Source organism: Anas acuta, chromosome 5, assembly GCF_963932015.1.
Source record: "Anas acuta chromosome 5, bAnaAcu1.1, whole genome shotgun sequence".
Taxonomy (NCBI): domain Eukaryota; kingdom Metazoa; phylum Chordata; class Aves; order Anseriformes; family Anatidae; genus Anas; species Anas acuta.
The window spans coordinates 10,882,842-10,892,997 of record NC_088983.1 but is presented as its reverse complement, the minus strand read 5'-3'; the positions used below and the strand labels follow the sequence as shown (position 1 = coordinate 10,892,997).

General features: G+C 47.9%; 1 long non-coding RNA gene across 1 annotated transcript; it reads right to left on the bottom strand.

Annotated features, from left to right (window-relative positions):
* Positions 1 to 2,439: 2,439 nt before the first annotated feature.
* Positions 2,440 to 10,148, bottom strand: LOC137856856 (uncharacterized). The gene is made up of 3 exons (XR_011096826.1): positions 6,145 to 10,148; positions 5,296 to 5,397; positions 2,440 to 3,575 (listed from the first exon to the last, which is right to left on the bottom strand). It is a non-coding gene; the product is annotated as an uncharacterized lncRNA (long non-coding RNA).
* Positions 10,149 to 10,156: the final 8 nt, after the last annotated feature.

The following is a 10,156-nucleotide window of genomic DNA, read 5'->3' as shown; positions in this document are numbered from 1 at the left end:
TTTAAAGTACAAGACAGTATTGGGAAAAAGTCAAGACTGATGTAAACCAATGTGTGGTAAAAATGAGTTATGTTTTAAGGAATGACAAAAATTCATAAAGAAAAAAATCCTCTAATCCCATGGCCACATGATTGTGACTACTTGCCGAAGGATACTGAACAAACATGAGCTTTGATGCCCTGTATTAAACTCTGTTGAAGAGAGCACTGCAAGTACCCTCTGATAGGCTTCCAGTGCAGTACTGGATGTTTATATTCATAAATTCATGTGAATTCATTCAAATGTGCTATCTCAGAAAATGAATTAAAAGAACAAAAGCAGGAAACCCCCAGAAAAAAAAATAAAAAAATCCGGTGTAGTATTTCACCACCTGGATACATGTCAGTTCTCTGGGAGTGGGCAGCTGCCATGAGCTCCATCACAGGATGAGGGGTCATGCCTGGGTTCCCAGGACTGCAGGGAGACTGGCATGGAGGAAGAAAGAACTGCCTTTGTGTGAACAGCATTACACAATTACAGATAGAGCAAATCAAGCCTGAAGGCAGAAAAGAGTATTTATGTGACCTGCCGAGCCATCCCCCGGCTGCTCACAGCCCCTGGAAGGGCTTTGGCTGGGAGAAAAATGCTGGTCATGAGCAGAAAGCCAAGAGAACTGCATCTGCAGGGAAACACAGGGTTGCTTAATGCTCGTAGAGCAGGGGACTTCAACTTTCATCAGTCTATGGACTAAAAAAGTGCTTTCAGGAAAGGCAGAGGACAGACACAATAATCTTCCAATCAGTTAAAAAAAATGACTGCAAAAGGGATGAAAGAAGCTGCCTCCGTTTTCTGTGGTGATCAGATGTGGAGAAAGGACTTTCTGCTACAGCAAAGGAGATCCAGTTAGAGGCACCAAAAGTGCTGCTGAGAGGCTGAGGCCAGTGTGGCATCTCTGGAACTGGTGGCACTTAGCAGCCGTCGAGGCAGATTTCTGAGAGACGAGCCCCATCCCCACCTTGCTATAGCCTCCTTTAAGGCAATCATGAAGTACGGTAAGGTATTCATGGCCTCGGGCCTCCTCTTCTCCAGACTAAAAGATCCCAGTTCCCTCAGCCTCTCCTCACAGGACTTGTGGTCCAGGCCCTTCACCAGCTTCGTAGCCCTGCTCCTGGCACGCTCCAGGGCCTCAATGTCCTTCTTGTAGTGAGGGCCCAACGCTGAACACAGTGCTCAAGGTGTGGCCTCATCGTGGGTCATAGCACATGGTGAACAGGAGCAAGACCTCTCACATGCATGTATCAAGCAGTTTTTCCTGCTGAAGTTCATCATGGGCAATCTAAGGAAAAACAAAGTTGCCAGAACAGTCTGGCATCCTCAGCAAGGGACAAAACGACGGGGATCATCTCTGAGGGAGGAAGCTCATGACATCCATAATAATTTTTCCAAAACCTGGGAAAAAATACTTCCTGAAGGAGATGTGCTGTGAACAGAAGGTGCCTGAGTAGATTTCATGGAATTAATCATCATTAGGAGGAGCAAGGCCAAAAAAATACATGGCTTTTGTCTCCAAAAGCACGTCACTTACACACATAGACCATCCGCTTCCCTGAGTACAGTGCAAGAACACCTTACACGCGCTTTCATCCGGAGAGCCCTTCAAACCGACAGGCCTTGGGCCCTTCAAAGCACGAGCAAAAGCCCTCGATGCCTCCTTCCCTTGGTGATCTCAAGGCTGAATCCATGCAGTGCTCTCGCTAAGCAGCCGTTAGTCACCCTGCAAAACAAAGACAGGATGATGCGTGTGCTGCCTTCAGCAAGACGCACAGGGAGCAGGAACAGTCCAAAGGCCAGGCTCAATTTGTCTGCTATAAAAAGTATTTTATTTTTTTCCCCAGCAAACTCCATCAAGAAGCAACAGCTCCTACAGATTTGGAAGCCTGCAGCTACCCCAGTCCTACAACTGGATGCACAGCCTGGTGGCATTACATCCCTGCAGCTGTTTTACTCAGGGAAAATATATTTATTTTATTTTTTTAAAACCAAGTTACTTTTGCTCATTTATTCACTACCGTGGTGACATAGCCCCCACTGCACAGTCCCACCGTGGTGTTTCAGGGGGAGGAGGCGGCTGCTGCTTGCCTCCCCCACCCTTGAATTTGAACCCTCAGCTTTTGGCCCTGACCCTCAGTTCTGGTGTTCCTGATTTCCATGTAAGTGACTTTTATGAGTGATTAAATACTGAAACAACTCAAGGTTGTGTTTCTTGAGCAGAGTAATTAAAGAAAAAAAAAAAAAGAAAAAAGAAAAAAGAAAAAAGAAAAAAGAAAAAAAGAAAAAAGAAAAAAGAAAAAAGAAAAAAGAAAAAAGAAAAAAGAAAAAAGAAAAAAGAAAAAAGAAAAAAGAAAAAAGAAAAAAGAAAAAAGAAAAAAGAAAAAAGAAAAAAGAAAAAAGAAAAAAAGATTTGTTTTGCTCACAACAGGGCCAGAATACTTGAATAGGTGTTGCTCTATTAAACTAGTTTTGCTCTATTAAACTTCTATAGCAGGAGAAAAATCTTGACTTAACAAAACTGTTTACAGATAGGCAGCAAAACTCACAACAATGTCATTCAGTTTGCCAGAGTTATTTGCAACCCATTACAGATGACAGCTGCTATTTCACCACAATCAGTTAGCCTTGGGCCACAGTATATAGATTCAAATTCCATTGTTTTAGTCACGACACGAAAAAATTAATCACATTGTTGCTTTTACAGCTCTTTTTCTGGGAAAATGCTTGCATGGGAGGTACCGAGCAGAATCCTCTAAGGAATATTCTTTTCCATAGTAAAAAAAATGAAAATAATATAAAAAAAATTAAATGTTTCTTTAACACTATAAGTAACAGCCCTATTAAGCTCCCATGAGTGAAGCTCCTTCTTCATAGTGCAGACAGAAGCCTGAAGGAGTTAAAAGTGCACACATGGAGGATACACCTCAATATTGCATCCAAAATACTGCTCTTGTATAGGCATTGGAATATTATTTTTCTAATTTCTCTATTTTTTTTTCTCTAATATTTGCTAATCTTATTGCACTGGGGAGCATTAGAAGTACTATGACAACCCCAGCTAATGCCAAGGTGGTTTAGGAAAAGTCCAGGTCTGGCCTCTGCACTGCTTGGGACAACTCCCACGAGAGCAAATATGCACAAAGCACCCTACCCACTGCAGCAGCACGGGCTCCTCCGGGCACGTGGGGGTGAAGGAAACCATTATCATCCTGAAGATCTAGCAGTGTTCTTCAGATGTTTGCTGAGGAAACAGGAGTATGTTTTGAAAGGTCGTTGGGAATTTCAGTCCTCAGGAGATGTGCAGACCCCACTCAGGAATATGCCTGCAGTTATGAAGAGATGAAGAGCCTTCCTGCCAGTAAACTGGGTAGCAAAAACTGTCGATTTCAACAGTGCAGGATTTATTCCTCACTGACTCAGAGTGTTTGATATGCCAGCTGCTGAGTCCTCACAGCCATTTGGATTTCCCCTGGAAACTTCCCTCTGTGGCACTTGCCAAGCCTGAATTGGCTTGGACATGAGAGGAGATCCCAGCAGGAGAGGGCCTGGGAATAGAAACAGGCAAGCTTTGGGTACACGACAGGAAGCCTAAAACAGAAGAACTCCTTGATGTCTTCCCTTCAAGACCTCAAAAAGAGGTACTGTTTTGCAGTTTCTCATGTGTTTCCCACCCTGTACTTTCCCCCTTGGGGTGATTGTGCAAAAAGAGGACCTAATGCAGCAAGTGATGGGGCGGACAGGCAGCTGGGCTGGGGACACCCTGCTCAGTCCTACCAGGCCCAGACACGGTGCTGCCACCACCGGGGTGGCCAGGCAGAATCTGGTGCCACCCAGCGCCCTTTGAGATCAGCATCCATTCTCCAACCTAAAATTAGGCACAGCCTTCAGCACCTGGGGAGGAGCAAGGGGCTGAGTGCCTGTGAGGACAAATTTCGACATGAGTGGAAGCATTTCCCCCACAGCCGCCAGCAGCAGGTACTCCAGCAGCTCCACTGGCATGGCTGAAGGAGCCCTGGCTGCTGCAGAGGGGTTTTGGCACTGCTGGTGAGGAAAACAACGTGCATCTTGCAAGCACACACACATCATCTGAGGGCTGATTGCCGTGTTATGCTGCTGCCTGTGTTCACCGTGGGCATTCAGAAGGCGTTGATAGAGAAGCAGTGTGACATAAAGAGGAAGTGCTGAAATAATAATAAAGAACTATGGGGTAGAAAGTGCTGAAGTACCGTAAAAATGGGGTGATAAAAAACACAGTGCTTTTCTCTCAGAGGACCTGAGGCTTCCCCAAAGCAGCAGTGTGTCCCACCCCGTCTGTGGCAGCAGCAGAGGTGACCCCAGGCTCCTGCAAGCGCCTTGCTGAGCCCACTGCAGACATGAACCTGCAGCTGTGCCCCACAGCGTGCCATACATCCCTGAGTGGTGCTGGGCAGCAGGAAACCCATGTTCCCTTTCCGTGCGGAGATGACTGGGCTTCCACAACAGGGAAAGGCACTTCCAGTTTCCTTCAGCCTTCACGCTGATGAAGGGAAGGAGCTACACCCTTCCTCACTGCCCGCTGCTGCTCGCCAGGTCACCACAGCACGCAATAAGGGTGCCAGCCAGTCTGACAGCAGCTCCTTGCACGGGGATTTGCATTTGTCCCAGGCCGAGGGGACACAGACAGGGACCGTGTGGCTGGCAGGGATGTCATGGTGAGCAGGCCCTGCTCCAGCACACTGCTGTGGGCATGTCAGGGACAGCTGGGCCCCGAAACCTCAGGCATGGACCCCTCCTGCAGCCCCGTCAGGGCAGGGAGGCAGGACAACCCCAGAAATGCACACCTGCCCCCCACAAACATCAGGGGTGGTCCCAAGGCAGCCTCGGATATGGATGCCTTCCCTGCCAGAAATATCACAGCCGAGGTGTCATCGGCCTCAGCTACAGACCGCTCCTCAAGCAGAAATATCAGGGTGGGGATGCAGACCACACTGTATGTAAGCCCCTCCTTCAACAAAGATTTAGGGCATTCCTGTCAGATTCAAATTCCTGGTCCATGACTCAGACACAGAGGATTTTTGATGCCAGTAGAAACCAAAATCAGGAAAACTCTGTACAGCTGGTTCAATTCAGATGTGGCTGGAGACAGCAGAACTACCAACTTGTGAGGCTTGTGTCAGTGGTTACAATGCTCTCAAAAGGAGGTCACACCTTTGTAGCTGCTAAATCATAGTCCTTCAATACTGCAAAACTACTTTAAAAAAAACAGGTGTTGAGTTCAGGTGATACCTTTTAACAGTCAGATGTTACTGGGATTAGCCAATTCCATGGTCCCCTTTAATCTCAGGCTGAGCTATCACAGCTGTAAGGGAAGAGCCTGCTTCTTGTCTACTGCAAAATATCACCCACACAAGGAGTTCAGAGAAGGCCACAAGCAGGCTTTAAAGTTAGGAGTCCACCCCTTAATGTGTTTCTGTGATAGTTTTGAAAGAGAAGAAGTGTCATACTTAAAATTGATATATCTTAGCACTTGTCTATGGACAAACAACTCATTGCAAATGCCTAGCTTTCAAGGGCTGCAGGATGCAAATGAAAACAAGATTAGGCTGGGGAAGTAATTCATGAAATAAGAGGAAAGATGAGGTTACATCCTACCATCTCACACAAGAACTTAATAAAAAAAAAAAAAATAGAAGTTTCTCTAAATACTGAGGTGAACTTACTACTGACTTCTGCTTGCTGTGCAAACCCCTTTCCCACAGCTGCCATGGTTCGACAGTGTCCTCAAACTGTCTACAAACACCAGTCTTGCCAGCCTGAAAGACTTCAGGCTGGTGGTCCAGCAGGACACCCCTCACCAGGGGTACTCTTCACTGATGGAAGCCGGCCCCTAGGACATCTAGGTGTCCAGATAGCTGCAGCCAAGGAGGCTCTCGGTTCACTGACACACAGAGGAGCCCCAAGAGGAAGGAAAACGTCATACCAGTAATTTCATGTATTTATCTAGAAGGAGAAGTCCTGGGCCCACTGTCTTTGCTTACCAATACTCATGTCTTTTACAGGAAGCATCATCACCTACCACAGGACATTTTCTCACAGTAGTTAGTAGTCTGAAACAATCTACTTTGTAACCCTTACCTCTCAGTTCCTTTGCTCCATTCCTACCCTCACAACCTCCATGTCACTGTGCTCCAACTGATATTTGGGCATATCACCACAGATCTTCCGAGCTTGGTTGCTGATGGAGAAAGAAACTCTTGTTTACATTACTTGCAGTCATCAGTACTGGAAGCAAAGGCACTCCAGTCAATCAGAAGCAACATATTTTGGTGAGAACATCATCCAAGCAATCCTTCTATTATCTGAGTGGTCTAAGTTAAAATACACATCAGTCTTGAGAGCTGGAACAATCTCCTCCAGACCTCCCTCTGGTTACCAGCTGCTTTGCCTCAGATGTTGAGCAGATGCTGCCTTTTGAGCCAAAAGGGAGCCTGCAGAGCTTGCTGACCCCCCATATCCCTCCACTCAGGGCAAGGAGCTAGGGCTCCAGATCTGAGCAAGTCTTCAGAATTCAAACTTTCAGCCCTTTGCTGATCCCAAGCCACGTGAACTCCTGAACTGAGCTGGAGAGAGATGGCTAGTATGAACTCCTGGCTTTTCACCCCACATATTAACAAGCATCCTAAATTCTCTCTCATTAACCCTGTCTGCATATGCACCACTTCTATCAAAATATCCCAGAGGTTGCAGAACCAGAAGAGGTATTTCTGACTTGCCCAGGTGATGCACGTTCACCCCCAAGGCCACTGCCAGCCACCTGTACCCAGCCCTCTTGCTGCCTTGCACATATTGAAGCCTGCACAGCTGGATTTACTTAGGACAAATTAGCTCAGCTGATGGAAAATCCCAAAGGGAAATTAATAGTTTCCCTCTATGGTAATAAAAGTAATTAAAACAAGCTTTAACAAAACTCTCCAATACCATTCACTGTATAAATGTATTGAATTAGCAGGTTCCAGGAAGAAAACCTTTACCCTTGTAATGATTTGCTTCTTGACACACCTTTAGCTGACAGAGAAGGATATTGGCTTTCCAGCATGCAGAAAGAGGAATTTCAAACTTCTCTTCAGAATAATGTCCTTATGAATACTTCTTGTTTATATTCTCTTCATTTTCATAGGCAGAACAAATTATTCATCCTCTAGTGCAAAGGATTCACAGCATTTTTCTTTTTTTTTTTTTTTTTGGTAGAGACATCCCTTTTGTAGTCTTCTGTGCATCTAAATCTGGGTGTTAGGATTGCTAGTAAGAAAGGCTTCAATGCTCAACGGGGAAAAGGTGAATGATCTCATGTGAGTTTGCTGTTCAAACTTGTGGAAGCAACTGCAAAACGAAATTATAAATCTCTGAAGCAGCTCTTGCTTTTAAGAACAAGTTACAGCTGATAAATTTGTCATGCATATTAACAGAGAAACTGCAAAAGCCGGGAATTCTCACAACCATAGATTTAACATAACTTCTTTGATAGCACAAACTGTAAACACAGAAAGTGTAGCCCTGTGCAGTGCATTCTGAGTAGTAGTTACAGAACACATAAAAATTTCCATGCAGTACCAAAATATATGCAGCCTGGAATAACTTGGTTAGCCACTAGACAGCTTCATATACATCAATACAAGATGCCTGTCTTGGGAAGCAGACAAGCAACGCAATGATCCTGCTGATCAGCAGGGGGTTGAAGTGATAGATTTGTTTCGGGTAAATGCAGCATCTGAAGGATGACACCTAAGCTCCGAGTTGTTAATTTAAGGCCCAATTACAAGATGCTTCCTGTTCCCCTGCATGCTGGCAGAATTACCCTGGCCCCACTGAAGTTAATTTACAGTAGCGAAAGATGAGGCCCAGCAACAGACCCCGTGATGTGAATCTACTTTGTAGCTCACATAAATTGTTCTGTACAGACATTTATCCAAGAAAACCAAGGGTGCCTGCAGATTTGCAGCAGCTACATTTGCAAACACAAGCTGAGCATCAGACTCCCTTGGTCTGTCCCATGTTGCTCGCTGCAGGAGTCTCCTGTGTTAAGCTGAGGGTGAGACACTGGTCTCGGAAGCCAGTAGGGAAGCTTCTGAGCTACAGGGACTCCCCAGGTATTTAAAGAGAGGTTTTAGCAGGCCTGAGACGTGTCACTGAGTCCCCACTGCAAATCTGCTGCATACCTGGGGACAGACACCTGTGTCCTGCAAAGATCACACAACCAAGAGCAGGGGAAGCAACACAGCCCTGGGATCCTGCCGTGTCCAGAAGAGCATCCTCTGCCTGCACACAGCCAGGAGCACCACTGGCATGGCTGTGCCCCGAGCCAGGGGTGTGTGTAGCCCCCAGGAACCACATCCTTTGGCCTCCTGCACAGAAGGGTCAGCAGGTGCAGCACCAAGCTTGCCTCCAGCTGCACCGTGCTGCCCTGAAAACCAGCTGTAACAGCACATTGCCATCGGACACACACACTCACTGCTCTTCAGGACCAAGTCTTGCACCATTTCGTCTTTCTCATGATTTTCAATCTGACACGCAAGCCTGTGTTTTGGTCCCATGGCGATGCCACAGACTGTCAGGCAGGTGACCCAGACTCAGGCAATTCCTGAGGGGTCCCTGTGGCCAGCACAGCCCACAGGCTGCCCTGAGATGAATCAGTGCTTCCCAGTGACCAGAGATCATGGGTCTGAGTGTCCCCCCTGCTTCTGCTTCCTGTTTTGGCAGATATCATGGGGGTGGATTTTCTTTTCCTGCTACCATGCTCATTTTGGGGGAGGCAGTCCAGAGATGAAAGCAGCAGCCCCAGAGGGTGGGATGCCAAAGTGGCACAGACCAGAAGAAGCATCTGCAGTTTGACACCATGCCCGCTCAGCCCAGAGCTTCCTTCCAGCACAAACATCAGTCCTCAGCCACATCTTCCACCAGGGAATGCCCCCACACTGGGTTTCCATGGCTGTCCCCCCTTAACCATCCTGAAACTGAGTGTGGGTGTCAGCAGCCAGGCTGAAGGGGAGAGCTCCAGCAACACCATGCAAGCTCATGGCTCACGCTCAGCTTTATGTCTCTGTACTGTCTTTTGCACTTTGCATTAGACCACGGCTGTAGATGAACCAGAACTCATCTCAGGTACAGTAACCAGGTGCTGAATCCACTGGCTGCCCCACAGCAGCTTCCTAGGAGAGGAAGGAGGTGACAGTAATCCAGTGGTGAGATCAGCCTCTGCAAGAGGCCTATATTTTGATTTTCTGCCTGCAGGGCAGCTGCTTCAGCCAAGATCTCCCCTAGGTGGATGTAGAAGATGCTCCACATTGAGGTGGAGGACAGCGTGGGCTTCCTGGACCATCTGCAGTGACCCCCCACAGCCACCACACCCCTCAGCTATGGCAGCATACAGGTTTCCCCAGTGGAGGCTCACCACACCTCCATGGCCAGGGATGTGGGCTCCTCTGAAATCAGGGAGAAAAATCAGGAAAGCAAATGTCTCTTCTGCAAACAGCAGATGCAGGTGGGGTGTGGAAGGAGGACCACGTCTCCCATTCATAGAATCATAGAGTGGTTTGGGTTGGAAGGGACCTTAAAGATCATCTGATGACACCCCCCTGCCATGGGCAGGGACACCTCCCACCAGCCCAGGTTGCCCAAAGCCCCATCCAACCTGGCCTTGAGCACCTCCAGGGATGGGGCATCCACAGCTTCTCTGGGCAGCCTGTGCCAGGGCCTCACCACCCTCTGAGTGAAGAATTTCTTCTGTATAGCTGATCTAAACCTACTCTTTCCTGAGGCAGGGACGTGCCCCACCACACTGAAGGACCTTAGTGGTTGGTGCCCCAGGCAGGAGGCACTTTGCCGTGGGTGCGATGCAGGTCCTGGTGTGCCCAGCTGTGCGTGTCCCTGAGCACCTCATCCTGCCAGCCCACCCAGGGCTGCAGGAACAGGGATTTCGGAGTGACCTGCCCGCTCCATCCCTAGCACTGAGCTGGGGACCCACCACGACACATTTACACCCCGCTGCCCCATCGCATCGGGATGCGACATTACGCGGTCCCGACGTGGGGACAGATGCCACCACCACCGACCCCCTCTCCCGGCCGGCTCCCCAGAAGGGGACTTCTTC